This window comes from Pongo abelii, chromosome 8 (genome assembly GCF_028885655.2).
Source record: "Pongo abelii isolate AG06213 chromosome 8, NHGRI_mPonAbe1-v2.0_pri, whole genome shotgun sequence".
NCBI lineage: Eukaryota > Metazoa > Chordata > Mammalia > Primates > Hominidae > Pongo > Pongo abelii.
In genome coordinates this window covers 133,376,621-133,401,735 of record NC_071993.2, presented here as the reverse complement: position 1 = coordinate 133,401,735, position 25,115 = coordinate 133,376,621, and the positions used below count along the sequence as shown (strand labels likewise).

Genomic DNA, 25,115 nt, shown 5'->3' with positions numbered 1-25,115 from the left:
TCAGCTGCTGAGGGCGGAGGCCCTGCCTAGGATACTATTGCGTGGAATTATCTCCATGAGTTTTGACTTAACACTTTTGAGGGGGAAGAAATTACTGATTAGAGATTACCCTGCTTTTCTGTTGAGTCCTTTCTGTATATTCATTTAATCAACAAATATTTATTGAGAATCCTTTATGTGCCAGGCCCTGTGCTAAGTGATAGAGATATTTTGCCCTTTTAAAAATTGCATTAAAACTGGCCATTTCATTTCAGAGCTACTTTGCAACTTGCTCAAACAGAACTCTTAGAAATGTTAACTCCTCCTGCACTACAAACATAAGGAAGAGTTAAGAGCCCACCAGGGGTAAAAAATTCTATCATATCTCCTTTGAAATCCAGCTCCTTCTTTTATAGTTCAAAACAAGACCATGGGGGCATATAATCTCTGGTCGTGCCTATTCAGCTAATAGGAATGCGTTTGCATTGCCAAAAGTTATTGATGGTTTTAGTGTTCCTTGACACAGGCAAATCTCATAAGTGGACTTCGTGGGAATACATTGGATCTCGGGGAGCTGTCGGTCAGCCAGACGCTGGCTGCCCGTGTCTGTGTCTTTGCTTATAAAGAGCATTTAGAGTGGGCATTTGCTGTCCTGCGATTTTCATGTCTGGATCTTCTGTGGAAAAGTGAAGAATCACACATCTACAGACACCCTTGCCTTGCAGTTTTAAGTAAAAAGAGAAGGGAGCTTTGTGAGGTTGATCTCCAGAACGGTCTCGGTGGAGCTCCAGAGACTGAGTTTTCCAGCCTGCTGTTTCATTGGCAGGTACTGAGCCTCGTCTGGTTCAGTCTGGAAGTGTTTCTGGGAATGCAGCTGCCATGGGAAACGCCTGTGATGGGCAAAACACAAACTGGTCATCCTCCCAGCTCCAAGGATTAAACTAATATTCTGATTTTTATGCCACATACTTCAGTTGCCCAGACAGGGTTATAAGGAGCCATCAGTTGGAAAGGACAGAAACAGCATCCTTAAGTCAAATACAAAAGATTGGATGCATTTTTGTTGGTTATAACAGACAGGAACACGGAGACGTTCTTTTGGCTCCAGCAGGCATTACGAGGAAAGAGCTGGCAAGCAGAGTTGGCAGGTGGGGAAATGAGTTGGAGAAACTTTAAAGATCTTTTCCTATAAAATAAATGTCCAGAAGCTGTGGAAACGTACGTCTTTAGTTAAGTAAATACCCTCAAAGACAACACATGTACATTTTTCAGTGAAAGCTGACCAGCTACAACTGCCATGTTTTCAGATTCCAAGAATTTCAGCACACATAGAATTGGCCTATCGTGCTGATTAACCTCAGAGCAACTCCTTTCAAGAAGCTCCTGCAACCATGACGGCAAATGAGTTTAACTGTTTCATTTTAAATGCAGTGACTTGGAGCGGCATGCTTACTGTTTCCTTGCCCTGCATCTCAGGCTCAAATGAGAAGGAACGTTAATTACCTTACCAGTCCTAGCTTCTGTACAAACTGGGGCAGTCTGCTGAAACCCCCGCTTCTCCCTTTCCTTCCATAGAAAGCCTCATAGCAGGGGTTTTGAACGAGGCTCTGCATTGACTGTGCTCTGAGAGGCAAGTTTCACTCCTCTGTTTATGTTTGCAAGTGACTATTAAGTACCTATTCCAGCTAGATTTGGGGTTGGGGTGAGGAGTTTTCAGATTAAACAAGGCCCTGAATATCATGCTAGGGGCTTGACTTCAATTCTGAAGGCAATGGGAAGCCACTGAAGGTTTCTGAGTAGTCAAGTGACATTTTAGGGGTGTAATTTTAGACAAGGTTTGAAAATAGAGTATTGAACATTTTATATAAACAATGGGCTCTCAGGCAAATCTTTTTTTCCTGAAAATGTCCATGTTGTATCTCTTGATTGATTTGAGTGTGTCTCATTTATGAGTGGAGGGTGCTCCCAAAATTTGTCCCAAATTCAAAGCAGAACTTCTTAATGTGTGGCCCCATTGAGGTGATGTTCCAAAGGGCACCAGACTTTGACCTGCAGCCCTAACGCTCCCTGTGCCCTACTCTGTCTGCATTGAAACTCACTTTGGAGCACCCCCTTCATACCATATCCTCACCCCACAGCATCCCCAGCTGGTTTCCACTCTACCCCACCAGGGACATCTGGTCTCCTCTCTAGCAATCGAGCTGGCTACTTGTCCCATGGTTGTGGGACCTGCGTCCATGTCCCTCTCTCCAAGCTTGCTTCCTGCCCCACCCTCAGCTCTTCCAGCAGTCCTCAGACCATGCTACTCCTGCCAACCTGTTCAGTTCGTTGGTGGTGCCTCATCTTCCACACCTGGCTTCTCATCTGATTCCTGGCTTGGCTCCTCCTCTGGCTTTTGTCCAGGAGAGCCCTGGGAACATCCTTGGGAATACCTGTTCCTGACCTCCATCCGTGAGTGCCTACAGCACCCCATCTAGTTGCATGGTGAATGAGTCCCTTCTCATCTCTGCCTTAAAACCCCTTCCTTAGGGAAGCCTTCCTTCCCTCATTATCTCACTTAAGCAGATGCCCACTCGGTTGGTTGCTGTAATTATTCTTTGTTTCTTACATGCTCTGCCTCACCATTTTCTTTATCTGTTTATGTCCTGGTTTAATGTCTACCTTTCAGCCTTAACTGTCCATCCCATGAGGAGGGAGACTTATCTTTTTTATTCACCACTTTTTCCTAGAGTTCACCACAGAAGCTTCTGTGATAAATACCAGTGATATGTGTATAGGTGGATATATGGGCGGGTGGGAAGACAGACAGACAGATCGACGGATGGACAGATGGATAGATGGATGGATGGATAGATGGACAGATGGATAGATGGGGCTCACACCTTGAAGTAGGTGGTGTTGATGAGGTGTATGTCTTCTCTTCCACCCTTTTATGTGGTCATCTTATATGTCTGGCTATCCTTATGAGATCTTAAAATGTTCTGTTTCCCAGGTAGGAGACTTTGACCTCATACTTTGCATTTTGAAAGTTGAATTCAAGGGTTTTGTGATAGCCGGCTTCCAAGGTGATCCTTGCCCTTCCAAGGCCCTCTCCTTTGTGAGGCAGGGTTGGTCTGGGTCACCAATAGAAGAAGGCAGAAGTGTGTGACCTTGAGGTTAAGTCATAAGAGACATTGTACTTTTCACCTTGGTTTCTTGGCCCTCTCAACTGGTGGGGGAAACCAGCTGCTGAGCCGTGAAGATACTTAAACAGCCCTGTGGAGATGCCATGTGGAAAGCCGACAGCCAGCGCTGACTTACCAGGCATAGTAGGGCGCCATCTTGCAGTGGGTCCTTTCATCCCAGCCAAGCTGCAGGCTCAGGTGATGACTGCACCCTCATGAGAGACCCTCAGGCTGGGACCTTTCAGCCAAGCTGCTCTGCATTTCTGCTCCAAAGAAACTGTAAGCAAAGTAGCAACGTGTGATGTTGTCTCTTCATCTGAACCAACATGGCTAATTTATGCAAGTAAGTAATAATGTATTACTGAAAAGTAAAAGAAGAAACTGCAGAATCTGAAGACTTGACCATAACTACCTGTTAGCTTTGGCGATGTGGCTCACATATGTTCACGTGCATATGTGGCTGCGATGAGAGGGCATCGTTCCTGGTTTGTCAGCGCCTAAGATGTGCTGATGTCCATGGGTTTGATGGCACCATTGTCTAACAAGAGAAGAGAAGGCAGTTGCTTGTTGCTGAAGAAGGGCAAAGTCTACAACATAAACAGTATTTAATAAAGCCAGCCACAATCTTGATATCGTGTTTGGCTTAGTGTTTAGGTTTAATTACAACGAATTCAGATTTAGAACCTAAGAAGAGACTTCTGCCTATTTATGTTCTCCTCCTCCTTGAAGGCTCCCCATAGGCCTGCCTCCTCCCTGAAGCTTTCCCTGGCCACCCAGACTCCACTGACCACACAGCTTCCATATCCCATTAACCACATAGTCAGGACCATCCAGCCACACACAGCATTTCTCCTCTTGTGTTTGGTTTGTTGAAGGGAGACAACTACCTAAATTAAGTCACATTCATCCAGAGGCACGGCCAGGTTCTCACTTCAGGACTTGCCGTTCTGGAGCTTGTGGAAGACAGAACCCAGGTGTTGGAGAGGGGAGGAGCAGGTGTGCCTGGAAGGCCCCACTGTTGGGTTCCCTCTGCACCCGTCTTGTGGCCCCTGCTGGTGCTCTGCCATGGGTTTCTCACAGCCTTTCTCACATTGTCTCATTGCGGCTGTACAGAAAATACAAACCATGGCCTTGGCGCTTACACTTCACTTCTGGTCACCAAATGTGGGTTGTTTTTTTTTTTTTTTCCACACCAACCAATTCTCCAGCTTTGGACACCAGTTGGGTGTCCTATAGTTCTATTATGATGCTGACTACCTGGAGTTAGCACGGACCCCACAGGCGAAGGGTTCCATCCCACAAGATGCCCCACTTCAGACGCCAATTGCAAATAGAGGGTCCCCAGGTGACCCACACTTCTCTCTGACTTGGCTACAAGTGAGGGGGTCCCATGACCCCCTTGTCAGGCTTAATAATTTGCTATAATGACTCGGGACTCACTTATTTACTTAGTCTTGCTACTTTATTATAAAATACATGGTAAAGGACACCGATGAGCAGCCAGATGAAGAGGTGCCTATAGAGCAGGGTCTGGAGGGTCCTGAGCGTAGGAGCTCCTGTCCCCGTGGAGTTGCAGTGCGCCACCCTCCTGGCACGTGGATGTGTTTACCACTCCGAAAACTGTATCTCCTCTTTTCAGGATGTTTATGGAGGCTTCATCACTTTGGCATTATCGATTTTTAACTCCAGCTCCAGCTCCTCTCCCCTCCCCAGAGGATGGGGGTGGGCTGGAAGTTCCCGGCTTCTAATCATGGCTCAGTCTTTCTGGTGACCAGCCCCCATCCAGGAGCCCACCAAGAGTCACCTTATTAGAACAAAAGACATTCCTGTCACCCAAGAAATTACAGGGGTTTTAGAAGTTCTGTTCCAGGCTTTTTAATGATTGCCAACCTGGAACAGAACTTCTAAAACCCCTGTAATTTCTTGGGTGACAGGAATGTCTTTTGTTCTAATAAGGTGACTCTTGGTGGGCTCCTGAGTCAGGAAACAACAGGTGCTGGAGAGGATGTGGAGAAATAGGAACACTTTTACACTGTTGGTGGGACTGTAAACTAGTTCAACCCTTGTGGAAGTCAGTGTGGCGATTCCTCAGGGATCTAGAACTAGAAATTCCATTCGACCCAGCCATCCCATTACTGGGTATATACCCAAAGGACTATAAATCATGCTGCTATAAAGACACATGCACACGTATGTTTATTGCGGCATTATTCACAATAGCAAAGACTTGGAACCAACCCAAATGTCCAACAATGATAGACTGGATTAAGAAAATGTGGCACATATACACCATGGAATACTATGCAGCCATAAAAAATGATGAGTTCACGTCCTTTGTAGGGACATGGATGAAACTGGAAATCATCATTCTCAGTAAACTATCGCAAGAACAAAAAACCAAACACCGCATATTCTCACTCATAGGTGGGAATTGAACAATGAGAACACATGGACACAGGAAGGGGAACATCACACTTCGGGGACTGTTGTGGGGTGGGGGGAGGGGGGACGGATAGCATTGGGAGATATACCTAATGCTAGATGACAAGTTGGTGGGTGCAGCGCACCAGCATGGCACATGTATACATATGTAACTTACCTGCACATTGCGCACATGTACCATAAAACCTAAAGTATAATAATGATAATAATAATAATAATAATAAAAGAAAAAAAAAAAAAAAAAAGAAGAAGTTCTGTTCCAGGAACCGGGGGCAGAGACCAGCTACATGTTCCTTATGCCACAAAGGTCTCATCTGCTCTGCCAGTGCTTTGCCCTAAGCACTGTGCTACTTTTTTATAACTGTTTTTTGGAGATTAGGTTTAAAAAAGAATTATTTTCCTCTCCCAGGTTTCTCCTCCCACTCCAGCCCCAGTTATACTTCTGTATTTATTCAGCAAACATGCGTGGAATATGGCATTGCCAAATAAAATATACGATGCCTGGTTAAATTTAAGTTTCAGAAAAACAGTGAGGAATCTTTGAGTATATCTCATGCAGCTTGTGTGCATGCAGGTATGTGTGTGTGTGTGTGTGTGTGGTGTGTGTGTATTTGTGTGTATGTATAATGAGGAAGATCCATAACCCACTGAGAAGGTGGGTGGGAGATTTAGTATTAGCTCAGCTCAGAGGAGGTATCCTAGAGATTTTCCCTGCAACAACCCTTAATAAAGACTGGCATTCCCTAAAGGCAGGAACTTCTTTCCTACTCCTTAGTGTCCACCATGTCCCCTTGCACAATAAATGCTTAACAAAAATGTATCATCCCTCTCATAGTGCACGATTCCATATTTTGGTCCCATTCTCACCAAACAGCTATGAGACTATGTTAATAACTTCCCTGTACCTGTGCTACTCTGCATTACAACCTTCTTTTATTTACTGAGAAAGTTCTTTTGTACCTTCCCAGTGATAATGAGACACATCCCACACAGTGATCTATAATTAAAAACAATATAATGGTATTTACATAATTTTGAGAGTCAGCACTCCAGTTTCCATACTGTTACCTCTGCACTCACCTGCCTTTCTGCCCCTACCTCAGCCACCAGGCATCTCAGAGGCAGCTGATTGCTTTTAGTGGCTGCTGTGTACCATGGGTTTTGCCGTGTAACTATTGCAGCCCGGTTCTACCCTACCACTTGCTTGGAACATCTTTTGGCAAGGTCAATAATGCCTTGGTAAATACCTTGCTTCTCTTACATTCTCTAGGGTCTTTAATTATTGATATTTGTCATTGGTGATTTCTTTCTCTTACTTGCAACTGCTGCCCCTGGATTTCTTGGTCCCAGGTTTTGCCTTGTTCTCCTCCGACCCCTTTGACCACTCTACTAGCTTCTTTTCCCACTCCTGTTCTCCACCAGCCTTCTAAATGTATGCAACTCCCAAGGTTCTGTCTTCTGTCTGCTTGTTTTTTTACTGCATTGCCTCTCTGGACCCTTTCAGAATACTCCAAAATATCATCTATCACTTTTTTTTTTTTTTGAGACAGAGTCTCACTCTGTCACCCAGGCTGGAGTGCAGTGGCTCAATCTTGTCTCAGCACATCCTCCGCCTCCTGGGTTCAAGCGATTCTCCTGCCTCAGCCTCCTGAGCAGCTGGGATTACAGGCACATGCCACTATGCCTGGCTAATTTTTGTATTTTTAGTAGAGATGGGGTTTCACCATGTTGGCCCGGCTGGTCTTGAACTTCTGACCTCAAGCAATCTGCCCACCTCAGCCTCCCAAAGTGCTGGGATTACCTGCATGAGCCACTGCACCCGGCCCATTTCATCTATCGCTTCTGTTAACATGACACAAAATCTTTACCTCCAGTTCTAATATTTTGCAAGGCTCAAGTCCATATTTACAACTGTCTTAGATCATCTCAATCTGATTATTTAACTATTCTCTCTAACTGCTAGTCCAGCCCCTAAAACTGCATTTCTCTGCTTCTCCTCCAAAGCTTAGTGGCTTATTGATGTCCATATTTGCATTGTGACAGAGCCAACTCCCAAGAATGGATTCCCACTCAGTGTAATGCAATAGGAGCACTTTAATTTTATCTTCATTTTCCGGACCCGATGCATCATTCTAGCCCTTTTTTCTTGGAATGAAGTCTGGCTGAGAATGATGATCCATTAGTAAGAATCACCTAATAAATCAACTCTTGGTTATGAGTGGCAGAAAACTAAAGCCGGCTTATGCTAAATTGGAATTTGTTTTCTGTTTACAATACCCAAAAGCCCAGCGGCATTTTCTGGCTTTAGATATGACAGACTCCAGGGACTCAACCAGTGTTCCGAAGACTGGAATTTATTCTTTCTGTTGTCTCTGCCCTCAGAGAGAGCTGACCTTTGTCATGCCAAGATGGCTGCCAACAGCTACAGTCTTGTCTCCCCTTCCCAGCAACCCCAGCTGCAACCATTGTCTTCCTCAATGATGTAAATAGAAGTCCTCAAATAGAGTCTCTGAGATCTCATTTAGGTCATGTGCCCTCATTTGAAATGATCAATGTAGCCAAAAGGTCAGTGATTGGCCAAGCCTGGGCCATGTGTCCACTTTTGGCACAGGGGAAAGGAGATAGTCCACCAAAATCACAAGGACTGGGTGGGAAAACCGTGGTTCCCCAAAATAACTCTGGGTTCTGGGATGATATAAGAGGAGAATAGAAGGCAAGCAGACAAAAATGGCAGATATCTACTCAGTTGCATAAATGCATCTCTCCACTTGTCCCAGAAGGGGCTTCATGACAGCTGACACATACATCATTCTTGGACTGGTAAGGGATAAGATCTGACCTTCAACAATGGATATGATATTAAAGGGTCTCCAACATATCACAGCTGTTACTTGCAGTTGCTAACTATGAGATGATAATGCCTCTTATCTGAGATGAGATGTTCAGTTGTCTTCTACCACAAAGCACACCAGGCATCGGCCAACTTGCAGTGAATATTTTTAAACTTCTAAGATATAGTTTGAGGGCATTTCCTCAAATAGAAAATCAAAATTTGAAAAAATAGTCAAAACATCACTTACTCAAGATTTGAGTTAATTTTAAATAGTGGCTGTGTAAAAGTTTGCTTTTATGCTATCAAACAATATTAAGTAAGTCAATAGTAAAAGCAATATGTCTATAATGATGTTTAAAGTATTAATAGTGAAAAAAGAGAAGACTTGTGTTGAAAGTTTGCTTGAAAAAGTAGTATAAATGTACATATAATTTCTGACATCATTTAGGAGGCTGAGGTACTGGGTGAGAAAGGCAGAGTGAAATCTTCCACAATCTGCTGGTAACTTGGGAGACAAGGTCCAGCAAGAGGAATGGGGCTTGCAACAAACACATAACTAACAAGGTCCAGCAAGAGGAATGGGGCTTGCAACAAACACATAACTAGTCTCCCATGTCATGTTTCCTGCCCAAGTTGCATGGGCAAGAAAGCTAAAGAGTATGCTTCTAGTTTCCAAAAGATAGAACTGAACTTCATCTGTAGTCTTTTGTAGTGTTTGGGGGCCAAAAAGACAGATACTCCAGACCCTAAATTAAAAGCCTAGGATGGTCACCGTCAAGGAATCATCCTTGAGGATGAGCCTTACTAAGTCTTGGACTGAGCCTTACTAAAAGTGCAACCCAGCCCTGACCCAGCTCAATTCCTGGCAAGTGAGAGACTGATCACATAAGTCCAATTTTCCTACAGATGAAAGGCTGTACTCTCCCTGGTGGGAAAATCTTCTGGATCCTTTATGACACTGCCATACACAGTGTCTAGCATAAAATAAAAAGTAGCTAGACATGTTTTCAAAAGCAGGCATGAGGGCCAGACATGCTGGCTTATGCAAGTAATTCCAGCACTTTGGGAGGCCAAGGCAGGCAGATCACTTGAGGTCAGAAGTTTGAGACCAGCCTGGCTAACATGGCGAAACCCTGTATCTACAAAAAATACAAAAATTCCCCAGCCTGGCCAACATAGTGAAGCCCTGTCTCTACTAAAATACAAAAATTAGCTGGGCATGGTGGCATGCACCTGAAGTCCCAGTTACTCAGGAAGCTAAGGTAGGAGAATCGCTTGAACCTGGGAGGCGGAGGTTGTGGTGGGCCGAGATCGCATCACTGCACTGCAGCCTGGGCAACAGAACAGAGTGAGACTCTGTTTGGAAAAAAAAAAGAAAAGAAAAAAAATACAAAAATGGTCGGGTGTGGTTGTGCATGCCTGGAATCTCAGCTAGTTGGGAGGCTGAGGCATGAGAATCTCTTGAACCCCAGAGGCAGAGGTTGCAATGAGCGGAGATTGTGCCATTGCACTCCAGCCTGGGTGACAGAGCAAGACTCCATCTCAAAAAAAGGCAGGCAGGAAACGGTGACTGACAATCAAGAGAAAAAAACAGAGCCACCAATGATATAAATATTGAAATTAGCTGAGAAGGACTTGAAGCTAATTAGGATTGGTGTGGTAAAAAAGCAAAAACAAAAAACAAAATCTCTGAAATGGAGAAAAATATGCAGAATTTCAATAGTGACCTGGATTCTACAAATATGATTCTATAACTGAATAATACGATCAGTATCTAAAATTAAGTACTCATTGGAATGGAAACAGAAGTTGTTGGGAATAGTGAACTTGAAGGCAGATCAATAGACATGAAACACAGTAGACGTGAATGGAAGGAACAGAACACAGCACAGAAGCCACATGGAACAGTGAAAAGTGTAACTACATATAACTGGAATCCTATAAGGAAAGGAGTGAGAGAGACTAGGAAAGAAGCAATGTCTAAGAAGATAATGGCTGAGAATTTTTCAAAAGTTATGACTGATAGTTAATTCATAATTTCAAACTCATTTAGCCCCAGTTAGAATAAATGCAAAGAAAACTTCATCTGAGCCCGTGATAATCAAACTGTTGAAAGTCAAAGTCCAAGGGAAAATCTATTAAACATTCAGAGGAAAAAAGACTTTCAAAGGAGCAAAGTTAAGACTGGTGGGTGACATTTCAATAGAAACAGCCAGAAGAAAATGGAAAGATATCTTGGAAGGTCAAGATGTAAGAAAAACTGCCAATGCAGAATTCAAACTCGGAGAAAATACTCTTAAAAATGGAGGAAAAATAAACATATTTAAAAACCAAAAGCAGGTGATAAAATTCATCTCTAACAGAATCAAACTGTAAGAACTATGAAAGGATGTCCTTCAGGTTGAAGGAAAATGATGCCAGATAGAAGCATAGAACTGCAGAAAAAGCATGAGAATGTAAACATATTGGTAAATATAACAGTATTAACTCTTTAAAACAATAATGCAAGATATTTAGGGCTTTACAACATATGGATAAGTAAAATACAAGTAGCACAAAGGGAGGAACAAATAGAGCTCAACTATTATAATATTCTTGCATATTCTGAAAACAGTAAAGATACTAACTTAATAATAAGTCTAGGATCCTCATTTTGATCTCCAAAGTAGGCACTGAAGGGATAACAATAAGATATAAGAAGCTGTTGTAGGAGAAAGATGGAATAATAAAAATATAAAATTTATTTTAAAAAACAAAGGAAAAATAAAATACTAATACACAGGAAAATAAGTAGAAGGATACCAGACTTAAACCCAGCTCTGCAGGAATTATAGTAAAATTAAATGGAAAAATTAAAAAACAAGGATTATCAGATGGAGTTAAGAAACCAAACTCCCTGTATATGATTTACAAGAGATACACTTTAAATGTCAATACATACAGAAATGAAGTATATATAAATATAGAACTTCCTACAGGAATCAAGTAAAAGGACAGAAAAATATATATGCCATGCAAACACATCAAAATAAAGCTGACCAACTGTAACAGTATTAAATATAGTCAATTTAAGACAGGAAGTTTGATGAGAAATAGATAGTCATATCTCATAATAAAGAAATGAATCTACTAGCCTGGTCATAGTTCTACTCAGTATCATTTTCCTTCAGTCTGAAACACTTCCTTTAGAATATTTTCAAAATGTGTACCATAAAAATTTGTAGAACTAAAAAGAGAGAAAACCATATAACAGTGGAGATTTTTGTAAAAATAAACTTTGAAGTAAAACAATGAAAAGATAAAATACACATAAGTGGACAGTTTAAGTTTAATGAATTTTGACAGGTATATACACCCACGTAACCATCACCCAAATCAAGACATTAAATATTTCCCTCATCCCAAAAATATTTCTTCATAGTCAGTTCCTTTGTAGTGTTCCTTTTCAATCAGTCTGTTTTATCAACTCTGGCTTCAAGTAACCACCAATCTGTTTTATATCACTAAAGATTAGATTCGTCTCTTCTAGAAACTCATATGTACGAAATCATATGATTGTACTCTTTTGTGTCTTGCTCCTTTTGATTAACATAGTGCTTTTGAAATTCATCTGTGTTGTTGGTATCAGTAGTCCATTTCTTGTTATTGCTTGAGTAGTAACTCATTGTTGGATATTCCACAGTTTGCTCATACATTCCCCTGTTGATGGATATTTGGGTTGATTCAAGTTTTGAGCTTTTAATAATAAAGCTGTTTTAATTAACTCTGTGTAAGTCACTGTGTAGAAATATATTTTTATTTCATTTGGGAATATACCCAGGGGTGGAATTCCTGTTGCAAGTGTTTAGCTTTCTAAGAAATTGTCAGATTGTCTCCCAAAGTCTACCATTTTACTTTCCCACCAGAAATATATATGTGTTCTATTGTTTCTATCCTCACCAAGGTATGTACACATTATACGTCAGTGGTGATTTATAATTTACACTTGGTATATTCAGTCTTCTTAATCTCAACCATTGTAATGGATGGGTATGGGTATCTCATTGTGGTTTTAGTTCACATTTCCCTGATATTTCGTGAAGTTGACCATGTTTACATGGAACTTGTTTGCCATTATATTTTTTGTTTTTGTAAATATTCAGATTTTTTTTTACCCATTTTTAAGTGGGTTATTTAAATTCTTGGGTGGTTAACAGTTCTTTATATATTCTGGATACAAGTCAATTGTGTAGCAAATATTTTCTTCAACACCGTGGCTTAACTTTATATTTTCTTAATGGTGTATTTTGATCAGCAGTATTTTAAAATTTTGAAGTCCAATTTATCGAATAGTATTTCATCTTCTATAATATATCATTTACTGCTCTTTGCTCTTTCAGTTTTAATCTATATGCATTGTTATACTTATAGTGGGTTTCTTGCTGACAGCATGTAGTTAAGTCTTCCTTTTTCACTGCCTGTGACCATCTCTGCCTTTTATTTTGGAGTATTTAGATCATTTATCTTTAATGTAATTATTAATATGTTTGGCTTTTTTGAAGTTGTTGTTCTTTATTTTCTATTTTTCCATCTGTTTGAGTTTTTTGTTTTTCTCCCTCCCTCCCTCCCTTTCTTCCTTCCTTCCTTCCTTCCTTCCTTCCTTCTTTCAGTTCCTTTTTGTTACCTGGTTTTGGATTTTTAAAAAATCAGTATTCTAGTTTTCTATATGTTAGTTTCTTAGCTCTTTGTCTCTATTGTATTATTTATTTGTTAACTTATTTATTACTTTTGGGTGTTGGTGTAAGGCACGGCCTTTCTTAGAGTGTTTCATGGTAATCACAGAAGACAGAGAAAAATGATTGAGTGTCTTTCTCAATTCTCCCAAGGATGATGCATAAGTAACACCATTCTAAATGCATAGGAGAGACATTAATGCATCATATTTGATGGATGTGTTAAAGTATTACAGCTTAATCTCTGGAGGAGGTCTTATCGAGAAAGGCTGTGAAATTTATAGTATGGTTCTATAATGTATTCATAGTCTACTGTCAAATAATAGTATACCACAGTGGGAGAATTTAAAAATATCTTCAGTCTAGGATCTTTGCCCTTCTGTGAACCAGCCAATTCGGTGTATAATATGATGGTGTTCTCACAATTAGGACAAACAAGGTGAGGCATCACCTTACAATGGATTAAGGAAGCTAAACCCACCACAGGTAAAGAGAGGCTTTGCTATGCAGGGTTAATCTGTCTCAAAGCTGCTCTGTGGCTAGGCCAGGATTCAAACATATTGCTTGTTTCCCTGTCCTGTGACCTTCTAAAGGCTGTGCAAAAATTATTTTCCTTTACCACATTCCCTGGTTTTGCTCAAAGCATATCTCACTTCAAAAATGCCCAAGAGCCAGGAATAGGGTGATTTTCTTAATTGCCCTGAATGCTCTGCGTGAATCTTCTCCTCTTGGAAAGTAATTTAATGACATGTCTTGGGAAATGGACTGGGATCCCTATACAGGCTATTACATTACTCTTTCTAATAGGATTTCTACAGAGATTTAACTCTTCCCACTAATCACAAACAACCAATTTAATAAAAGGGAAAATGACAGTTTTGCTTAGGAAGCTGTACAAACATGTTTGCGCTTTTCCAGCACAATGACAGCAGCAATAAAAACAACTGTTGTTACATTGGTGATATACATAGGATAGTATGAGCAACTGGAAATACCAAAAGGATTGAAAGCTCCCAGTGATGAATGGGGATTTTACACATGTAAAAAGGAATATCAATGCTTCCCGAAACAGCAATGGATCACATTGTACTTAAACACTACTTTCAAGTAGGTAAAAATGTTTAACACATCAAATATCAAAAATGATCAAATCAGCCCTCTCTCCCTTATTTTCCTCTGGGTGTCAGTGTCCTCCCAGGCACCCAGCTCCCCACTTTGCTCCATACTTGAGTTCTTTTTTATCCTTAATGCCCAGCCTGTTCCAAAACCATGCCCCCTCTTCCTTTGTTTCCTTCTTATAAAAGTCACTTCTTTTCTGGTGTCACTGCCATTGTGCTCAACTAGTGAAAATTGGAAGTACTAAAGTCTTTACTGCATTATGCCTCAAAAATACACACAGTTAAGGCATTTATCATTCTGAAATGACACAATTCTGGTAATGGTGTGTGTAGCCTATTTCCAAAACCTTTTCCTTTCTTTCTAAATGTTATTTTTCAGGAGTGATTTATAATTTAGCATAATGAAACATCCTCACCATTGGTGGTTTCCTTTTAAAAAACAGTTGAATACAAACTGACTCTAGACAGGAGACAACTGTGCTTTTGTTTTAAACTTGTAGAGATCACTTCAAGCTCTTCAGACGTCCTCCCCTTCCACCCTCCTGTAGCTTAGACCCCTGCTCATTATCCTAAGTGTCCTCACAAAAGGGGTGAAATCTTCCCATCTATCCGTGTTCTTCTTTCTTTCTTCTCGTCATCATTTCTGTTTTTGCCGAAACACATTGATCGCATTCAAAGTATCGTATAATAAAAGACCAATTACTTTCTAAAAAATGCTGACTTTCCATTTTTAGTCCAAATGCCTTGAGATCACACACAAAAGGAACACAGATTAGAAGCACATCTGGGATCACAACAGGAACAAGTTAGTGAGAATTTAATCTGAGCCCCCATCTTGTAGAAGGATAGTCCAAAGGCTCAAGGCTTAACTTGCAGAATTTGGCACAGAAACAGACATGGTGAAGCAAAATGAACAGTTTGGACGGACAAAACCCTGGGGGTGGGGTTGGTGGGGTTTGAGGAACAAAGAGAGAAAGCCAAATGATTATTTGATTTAAGCATCAGAATTGGATGACCCTGAGAATCCCTCTGGAGAACACACTAAAGATTGTTTCTCCAGAGAATGTCGAAATTTTAGATAAGACCAGGATGTTTTTGTATACGATTTGGACTTGAAAGTTTTATGAAGTGGCTCAAGCTGTCCCACGGTCATGATACATGCTACCCATATATGTTCCATGAATTTAAAAAGATTAAGTAATTAGGCCCCAGGCTCAGAGTATAAATTATGATTTAAGGAGGCAGAGTATTAACTACGCCTGGAAGTTAGGGAGGATGTAAGAGTATGTATAAAGGGAGATGTCTGCAATCTGGATGGGAAGAGAGTAGACCAATGTGTTTTTGTCTTCTGAGTATTTCTCAATGGACTCGTAATGGTCGCTGCCTTTTTATTGCTTGGGATTAAATATAACCTTTGATGATCATCCTCAAAGCTTCTTACCAGCTGGTCACATCCTACAAGTCTTGACCTCCTATAAATACAACCTTCTTCTCCAAAAATCCACTGATTCAGCTATGTCAGCCACCCCACCCCTTACCCCCATGTTCCTCATTTAACCTAGAAATGTGGAGCTTCTTCTTTCCTTATTCTTCCTTTAAACAAGAACTGAAGACCTAACTCTCAGGAAACCTCCCCATATTAAATGCACTGCCACCTAATTTCCAATATGTCTTCATTTGGGGACTGAATGAAACTACATTCACCCTGACATAGATTGAATGTAATTACATTTTGGCAAGTTTTCTTCCATTCAAAGGTGGTCTTAAAAAGAACATAACACATCTGTTTGCATATATAAATAAAATAACAAGGGTGGGAGCTATGTAAGCCAGTGTGTTGTTAGCACTTACAAGGTTATAGACCATCTGGTTAAATACAGCTATTCAAGAAGAAAAATTTAAACCAGGGTTTCTTAATGATGACACTGTTAACATTTGGACTGGGTTATTCTTTGCCAGGGAGAGGGAGGGTAGTGTCCTGTGCATTGTACGATGTTTAGCAGCATCCCTGGACTCTACCCACTGGATGCCAGTAGTATCTTTCACCCTGTTGAGACAAGCAAAAATGTCCCTAGACATTGCCACATGTTCCCTGGAGGGCAAAATTGCCCCAAGTTGGAACCACTGATTTCGACCAACCTATTTAAGTAGTTGCTTATTTTGAATACTTATTTTACATTAAGCAAATCAAACTGAAAAGACCTGAGGACAGAAAGCTTCGAGCTGCCTTAGAAGTTGGTCTTTTTCATCATAGTATACTAGTGGAATCTTGTGGAATACTCTAGCAATGTTAATCTTTGGACATGGGAAGAGTTAACGCACTCAACCTACGTAGACTTTTACGTCAGGGTTTCAAAGGTTACATTAATTTTTTTGTGCAGAATTTTATTCTCCAGTAGGGTCAGGTTTTTGTGTTTCCTATTAATTAAAAAAAGAAAAGTGAGGTCCTATGGTAATAAGTTCTGTGGTAAATAAAATTGGGCTATTATGTTAATAGCAGAGATAATGAAACAGTACTTTCATTTAAAAAAAACATCTTTTTACAATGTGTCTTGGCCATAAATTATCTATACACCCATGATTGATTATTGCTATATAGATAGAATTTTCCCTGCAAGTTTTTAAACAGTAATGCAGCTATATGCAGAAGTTATTGCCAGGGTTTAGGAGGATAACTCTTAGCTTGGAGGTACTGAATTTGGTAAGGGGAAGAAGGAAGGAAGAGTGGTCTGGCTGCAGAGCCCCATGGATAGTATCAAAATTGGCCTCTTCCCCCTTGTTTATCAGTGGGGGACCAGTGCCCAGGTCCTGTCAGGTGGGATGGGGTCAGGCAGGTAGAGCAAAGCAGTAGCCTCCTTCCTTCTTTCCTGGGCCACATTAGAGCTTTAGTTTTGACCCTGACCCCAGTTCTTGGCCAGGGCAAGAGGACAGTAGCTGTGTATGATTTGGGTAGCATCATTAAATGGTTGAAAATTCCAATGGGATTCTCCTAACTGCAGAATGTTGCATGCTCGCATCTTAAGAAATAGAAGGTCACATGATCCATTTATGAATTCAAGATATTTTTATTCTACAAAGGTAAAAATAATAGGAAAGAAAGAGAAAAGAAATACTTCGAAGATGGTGAAGAGATTGACAGTGATATGAGGATGTCAGAGAAAAAAAGCTGAGTGGGGCTGGGCCAGGTGGCTCACCCGTGTAATCCCAGCACTTTGGGAGGCTGAGGCAGGCAGATCAACTGAGGTCAGGAGTTCGAGACCAGCCTAGCCAATATGGCGAAACCCTGTCTCCACTAAAAATACAAAAATTAGCCAGGTGTGGTGGTGGGCACCTATAATCCCAGGTACTTGGAAGACTGAGGCAGGAGAATTGTTTGAACCCAGGAGGTGGAGGTTGCAGTGAGCCAACATTGCACCACTGCACTGTAGCCTGGGCAACAGAGTGAGACTGTTAAAACACAAAAAAAAACAGCTGAATGGTAATAGCAATAAAATATTAGAGAGTAATATGGGTAAATTCAACATGAGCATTCATGTATGTGATTTTTTAGTGGGGGGGAGTCAAGGTTGCTTAGTAAAAAATTCATGGCAAGGAAATAGATCCAGGGTTTGGCTCTGCCACGTAGGAGCCAGGTAACCTTGGGCAAGTTGCTGAACTTCTCTGAGTTTTCCTTCTTCACCTATAAAATGAGTGTCTTCATCTCTGTGGTCCCAGAACTCTGTATAGTGCCTTGCCCATAATAGATGCTCAACAGATTTGTTGAAAAAATGAGAGAAAAGAATAAAATGGACGTAGCCAGAAGAAATCTGGGCTAAATCCCTAGTGACTGAAGTTCCAGGCAGGCATGCCGAGGCTTGGGGTCATGGAATCTTCTTCCAGTTAAAAAATATGTTCCTGGAAATGAAGGCATTGAAAGTGGATATGTGCTGTGTTTAAACTTTTGTAAACTTATTCACTGGGTTCTGTTTACCTCCTCTCTTTCTCATTGTTGTACTATGCCTTTAATATTCATTTAGAGGTTCCCACATGTTAACCTTACCACTTCATTCCGTCATACAATCTCCAAGCAGCTGTCAAAAGTAATATTCCTCTCGCCTGAAGAAAAGTCCTTAGTATTTCTTTAATGCAATCTGCGGCTGCTGAATTCTCTCAATTTTTGCTTGTCTGAAAATATCTTTCTTTCACCTTTAATGTTAAGGATATTTCATTTTTTAAAGGATATTTCATTTTCAATTTTAATGATACAGAACTTTAGGTGACAATTGTTTTCTTTGAACCATATAGTGTATTCTTTTGTCTTCTGTGATGTCATTTGTCAATTACTATTGCTCTTTTTAATATACCTCATGTTTCTTTTCTTTGTTTTTCAGCAACGTTACTATGATTCATTTAGGTGTGGCTTTTCTTTTTCATTTATAATACTTCGGATTCATGATTTTTTTATAAAAGTATGTGACTTGATATCTCTTCCCAATTTTGAAAAATTCTTATTTTCTCTTCAAATATTGCTTCTGAGGTTTTCTCTTACCTCCTTTGCTGGGTCTCTAATTACATATACCTTTCACCATGTCCCATATATCTCTGAAGCTTTTTTCTGAATTTTCCAGCCTTTTATCTCTTTATGCTTTTGTCCTGCATATTTTCTTCAGACCGATTTTTCACTCTATGATTTCTTCCTTCAGCTGTGTTTAAAATGCCATTGAACCTATTCATTGAGTTGTATTTTCCAGTTTTTAGAATTTCCATGTGGCTCTAGTTCTCTGTTGACATTTCTGTTTTTCAATTTCTTGAACATATATGAAGTGTGGCATTTTAAATTTTAAATTCTGCTTCTGAGTTCCTTTAACTGCATCTCCTATAGGCCAGTTTCTATTGCCTGTGGTTTTTTTCTTGTATTTCAGTCGTATCTTCTCGGTGTTCACTTATGCCTGGTTATTTTTGGAGTGTCAGACATCGTATATGGGCAGCTTAAAGAAAAATTGAGCCACTAGATGATGTCATATGGTTGGTGCCTAAGCTAGGGGCACTTGTGATCAGTGACTGAACAGGTCTCAGGCTTTGTGAAGACTGATCTACTTCTCATTCACCCTCTTTCCTTGGGTATAGCATTTTGAGATCCCAACCCAAACCCTGGAGTGGGGAGTTATCAATACTGCCTCTTCGCAGGCCCTCATTTCTGGGTTTTGTCTTCCTTGCCTTTTGAGTCTGTGGGAAGTTCTGGTGAGGTTTTTTTGGCCTCTCAGCTGCCTCTCCTAATAGCTGCAGATTCCTTGAGTGGGATAGTTACCTCCCCATTTTGGGATCATACCTTCTGTTTTCTTCTCCATCTGGGTCATGGTCCCATAATACTTTATTACTTTGGAAATGCTACATTGCTTTCAAATACCATTTTTGTATATTTTCCCCAGCTTTTCTAGTTGTTTTTGGTGGGAAGTTAGGTCTAAATGACTCAAACTGTCATTACCAGAAGCAAAACCCCTCCATTTATGTACCATCAGCTTAATGACTGTGGACTATCACATCATGTGGTTCCCATGTTGTTTTGTTGTTTTTCATTCCTGAGACAGGGCCTTGCTCCCTCACCCAGGCTGGAGTGCAGTGGCACAATTCTAGCTCACTGCAGCCTTAAACTCTTGAGCTCAAGTGATCCTCCTGGCTTCAGCCTCCTGAGTAGCCAAGACTACAGACACATGCCACCAAGCCTGGCTAATATATTTTTAAAAATTTTTTGTAGAGATGGGTTTTCGCTATGTTGCCCAGGCTGGTCTCGAATTGCTGTCCTCAAGTGATCCTCCTGCCTTGGCCTCCCAAAGCGCTGGGATTACAGGCACTTATTTTTTTTTTATTTTTAACCATTGCTGTGAGGTGGACATAGAAGAGGTGTTTTCTGACTTCACTGTGAATTATGCTGAATGTCTTTCTGCTTATATCTGTGCATACTTTTCTAGTTATTTCCTTTAGATGATTTCTTAGAAGTGGAATTGTTTGAATCAAAGCTATGCACATTTTTAAGGAGTAGGAAAACTGTTTCCAGACTGCCTTATGGAAAGCTATACCAATTTGCACTTTTACCAGCTGTGCATGGAAGTGCCCATTTCTTGACATCTCACCAACACCAGCATCTCATGCTTTAATAAACCTAGAACAGCCCCAGGCGGCTACCAGCTTGGCTGAAGGAATCCCAGCTTTAAAAGTCCTCAATAGGTTGGAACTGTGTGTCAAAATTCATAGAATAAGTTGTTAGGTAAAATGAAAAGGCCTGCAGTTCAAACAAACAAGCAAAAAACTAGCTAAGCAGATCCCCGATAGGGAAACCTGGTATAATAGCAGTTCATATTAAAAAGAGTGAGGGGTCATTTTAGATGACAAGTGAATGTACTCCTGGACTGGATTTGTAGACCTTGAAGGTACAGAAATGGAAACATGGGGTCTCAGTGAACTCTAAATTAGGTGGCTCATATCTGAAATACTCCAACCATGGTTACATTTTAAGAAGTCTGTGACATGCTTCCAGAGCAGCATATAGAAAAAGGCTGGTCTGTAACCATGCGGTAGGGAGAACAGCTGAGGGAACAGGGGTGTGTGTCCCTCACAAAAGATGTGTTTGGGGGAAGAAATGAATTTGCATGACTTTGAAAAGATAGTTCTTCTCGACTACATTTAAAAATATTTAAAAGGCTGGGCACAGTGGCTCACACCTGTAATCCTAGTGCTTTGGGAGGCCGAACGGGGAGGATCGCTTGAAGCCAGAAGTTCAAGACCAGCCTGGACAACATAGCAAGACCCTGTCTCTACTAAAAAATTAGTCAGGCATGGTGGCATGTGCCTGTAGTGCCAGCTACTCAGGAAACTGAGGTAGGAGGATTGCTTGAGCCCAGAAATTCAAGATGGCAGTGAGCCATGATTGTACCACTACGCTCCAGGCCTGGGCAACAGAACATCTCAAAATAAAAATAAGGAACAGGCAGTTACCTACCAAATATTTTATTTTAAAAAATGTTTTGGTGCACATTTCCTGATGGTCCCCACACACGGGGATGGACATGAGCCTGCTCTTCTCTCCAGTTACTGCCCTTCATGGACTGTTCCTGCCAGAACTTGGAATTGGCTGTAGCATAGGGTAGATGTCTGACTGCCTGATTTACCCATGGGATGTGTGTGTGTGTGTGTGTGTGTGTGTGTTTCTGTTGTTCGATACTTCATGACGGTGGTTCATTTTTAGCTTTGATCATCAGAGGAATAAAGATGGGCTTGCCTTCTGTCTACTTTACATTCCATAATTTTGTTTTATTTTGTTTTTCTTTATTAACAGCAAGCAATAGGCCCCCAAAAAGTCCAGGCACATTGAGGGCAAAAGAGTGTGCATGGTTTTCATGGTGAAGGATAGAGTCCCCCAGAGTTATTGAGAAGACATTTATTAACTTTTCTTATTCAGGTAACTATGATTGTCAGTTTGGATGAAATTCTTATGAGTGATTCTTTTTCTCACTTCCAATAGGAGAACAGAGATAAGTGTGTGTGTGTGTGTGTGTGTGTGTGTATTTTTGTGGTAAGATGTTATGGTTTGCAACAAAATGAAAATTCAGTTGTAAGAACAGTAATGTTTTCCTGGATTGCAGGGCAAAAATATATTCTTAGACAAAAGGAGCAGAGGTATGACCAATACAAGTGGCAGTGTGGTGCAATCCTTATTGTCAGTTACATGAAGTGCTTCTTACTTGCCATCCCTGTCCAAATCGTGATAGAAACTATGTCATTTAGTCCTCCCAGCTGGCATAGTATGACTTACTGTGAGGAACACTGGGCTCAGAGAGGCTAACAATGACCAAAGCATCACACAGTTAGTAAGTGGTGGCGCTTAGATTTGACCCCAGATCTATGTGATTCTATTTTTTGGGGGGAGAGGGAGAGGAGGCTATAATATTAAAAAAAAAATGAGTTCTGGTTTCCTGTGAAGCTCTGATGGGTTTAACTGACCACTTCCTTTTATTTTGCACTGAGCCTGGATTTTCCATTTGTAAAGAATTAGCAAGGAAACCTTTCATTTAAGCTTGATGATCATGTAACAGTTTTTGGATTTTCTTATTCCAGTGCAACTTTAGGTAAGATCCTGCTGTATACTTAAGGAGAATACACACAGGCACACACAGGCATGCACACACACACACATCTACACACAATTTTGTTTATACAAAATATCTTCTAGCTAGTAATGCATCAGAAATCTTTTCTGAACTGTTTTCCCTGAAATCATTACAAATAAAAGATTTTTCTGTAGGAGTTCAGGAATCTCTGTATGATATGATATCTCTAGAAAATAATGGAATTTTGGTTCTTACTGTTTGTAAATCATGTTGGTCAGTTGTAAGTTATTCACACCCACGTGCTACATCTGTTAGCTGTCTTGACTCTTCCTCTGTTTTCCTTTTTTTCAAGTCCACATTAGTTTTATAGTCCAAGTAAGTTGATTATTTACCCAGTTTTTCATCATTTAAGTCAGGTCATTCTTAGGAATGGAGCAACTCTTTCCTCTTCCTAGCAGAACAGGGAGGAAACCTGAGTAGCCGAGACTGTCGCAGGAGAAATCCTGCAGTTTCCACAGTGACCTCTTAGATGCTGTGACATTTTCACTACTATGGTTTAGTTTCGGATGGGACAATCCAGGAAGGCTGAAAATACACTAAGGTTTTGGTGATCACACACTTCTGATCATTCCAGCCTCATCCTTAGCGAGGACTACATTTTCTATTTTGGTCTGAAATTCATCTGTGTTAAGGATGAAATTAAATACTTTGTCAACAAATCAACAGCCAAAATTCTAGTATATTCATTTATTCCATGTAATGATGACTTTGACTTTGTAGCAAAAATCAAGATTGACTCTCAGGGTGGACAGCCTGTACTTAGCACAGTGTCAGGTTCTGCCCTGTAAGCATCTGATGAAGGGATGAGCACATTTTATGAGGCATTAATACAGTTAATCCAAAAATGCATTGATTTCATACTTTCTATATACAAAGAAGCAATGCTTGAGGCACATTGATGGGTTTTCAAAGTTGGCTGAGGCCTCAAGAAGCTTGAAGCCTAGTGAGTGGACAGTGTTTGTGAGTAAACAGAAATAACTACATTTCAGGTAAAATGTGGCAGTATAGTTAGAAGAGCAGAGATTGGAGAGAAGAGCTCTACCTGGGCCTTCGTGGAGAGTTTTAAACGCCAGGGCATCTGAAGGGGCCTTATGGAAGATGGGGAGTATTTTAGGAACTAGAAGGAAAGGCAAAAGAAGAAATGGGAGGCTGAGGCGGGTGGGTCATCTGAGGTCAAGAGTTCAAGACCAGCCTGGCCAACATGGTGCAACCCTGTCTCTACTAAAAAACAACAAAAATTGGCCAGGCACAGTGACATGCACCTGCAATCCCAGCTGCTCGGGAGGCTGAGGCAGGAGAATCGCTTGAACTTGGGAGGCGGAGGTTGCAGTGAGCCAAGATCACACCACTGCACTCCAGTCTGGGTGAAGAGCGAGACTCCATCTCAAAAAACAAAATAAATAAATAAAAATAAATAGGGTGCTCATTCACTTGTTTCATGTGTATCCCACACCATCATCCTGTTTGACTTGAGGCCAGGGATTGTGAAGTCAATACCTGTAGGGGCCAGGCCAGGGTTACAAACCAGTGAAGCTAGCCAGACATAAGATGACAGGTAAGCTTTGCCCCTTGGGCCCATATATGGATCCCATAGGGTAGGTGGGGCTGGGAGAATTGGTGGCCTCTAGTTAGTTTTAGCCGACTGTTAGCATTGAAGTAGAAACCCAGGGTTGCCATTTTTCCTGATATTTCTCCCCTCCCAGAAGCTGCACATCCAGATTTGTCTGAGAATTCTCCTGACTCTTAGATGTTAGCAACTTAATCAAATTGACAGCACTGGATGGCACCCACTTTGGGCCATGCCAGTGAATGCTACAGGCTGAAGGGAGCCTTGTGGGTTGCTGGCCTGTGAAACTTGGTCGAGCACAATGATTCTGCAATGTGGTCCCCAGGCCAGCAGCATCAGCATCACCTGGGAACTTGCTAGAAATGCAAATACTTGGACCCCACCCAGATCATCTGAATTGAAGACTTGAGGTGGGCGCGATGAGCTCTTGTAATAAGCACTCCAGGCGATTTTGATGCTTGCCCGTGTTTGAGATTTTTTATTTTTATTTTTTTTTACCTTTTTAAATGACTAGAGAAAAAAATTCAAAAGAATATTTCATAACACATAAAATGATGTGAAATTCAAATTTTGATGTGCATCAATAAAATTTGACTGGAACACAGCCACATTCATTCATATGGTGTATGACTGCGTTTGCACTGCAGTGGCAGAGTTGAGCGGTCATGAAAGGGACTGTATGGCTAACAAAGCTTAATGTATTTATTATCTGTTGCATTACAGAAAATGTGCATCAACCCTGCTCTAGAACACTGAATGGGATAGAGGAAGAGGAGGCAGGTGGAGGAGTCTGGGATACTCAGGAACCTTGGCTTTATATATGAAGGGCAGGAGAATTATTTGAGCCCTGCCTTAATAAAACAGCTCAGGGAACAGTGTACAGGACTGGCTGATGAAAGAGTAGCCAGGGGAGAGCTGGAATGAGGGCCATGTTGCAGGAATAGAAGGAATTGTGGAGATACTCCAGAGAAGGAATTGCAAAACTCAGCCACTAATTCAACATTGGAACCGAGAGGAAAAAGAGAGTCAGAAGAGGGTACCAATGGGGGCCAAAAGGATGATGATGACAATAGGAAAAACAAGGGAGTCACAAAATGAGGAATGCACTTGGGGGAGTTGGGAGAAATATGAAATGAGCTGATGAGTTTTCAACACT

General features: G+C 40.9%; 1 protein-coding gene and 1 long non-coding RNA gene across 3 annotated transcripts in view; one reads left to right on the top strand and one right to left on the bottom strand.

Annotated features, from left to right (window-relative positions):
* Positions 1 to 25,115, top strand: part of ADAM12 (ADAM metallopeptidase domain 12) — a 377,221-nt gene that overhangs the window by 78,373 nt on the left and 273,733 nt on the right. The window lies entirely within an intron of this gene.
* On the bottom strand, positions 426 to 14,802 carry LOC129048387 (uncharacterized). The gene is made up of 4 exons (XR_008510701.2): positions 14,665 to 14,802; positions 3,556 to 3,681; positions 3,280 to 3,420; positions 426 to 869 (listed from the first exon to the last, which is right to left on the bottom strand). It is a non-coding gene; the product is annotated as an uncharacterized LOC129048387 (long non-coding RNA).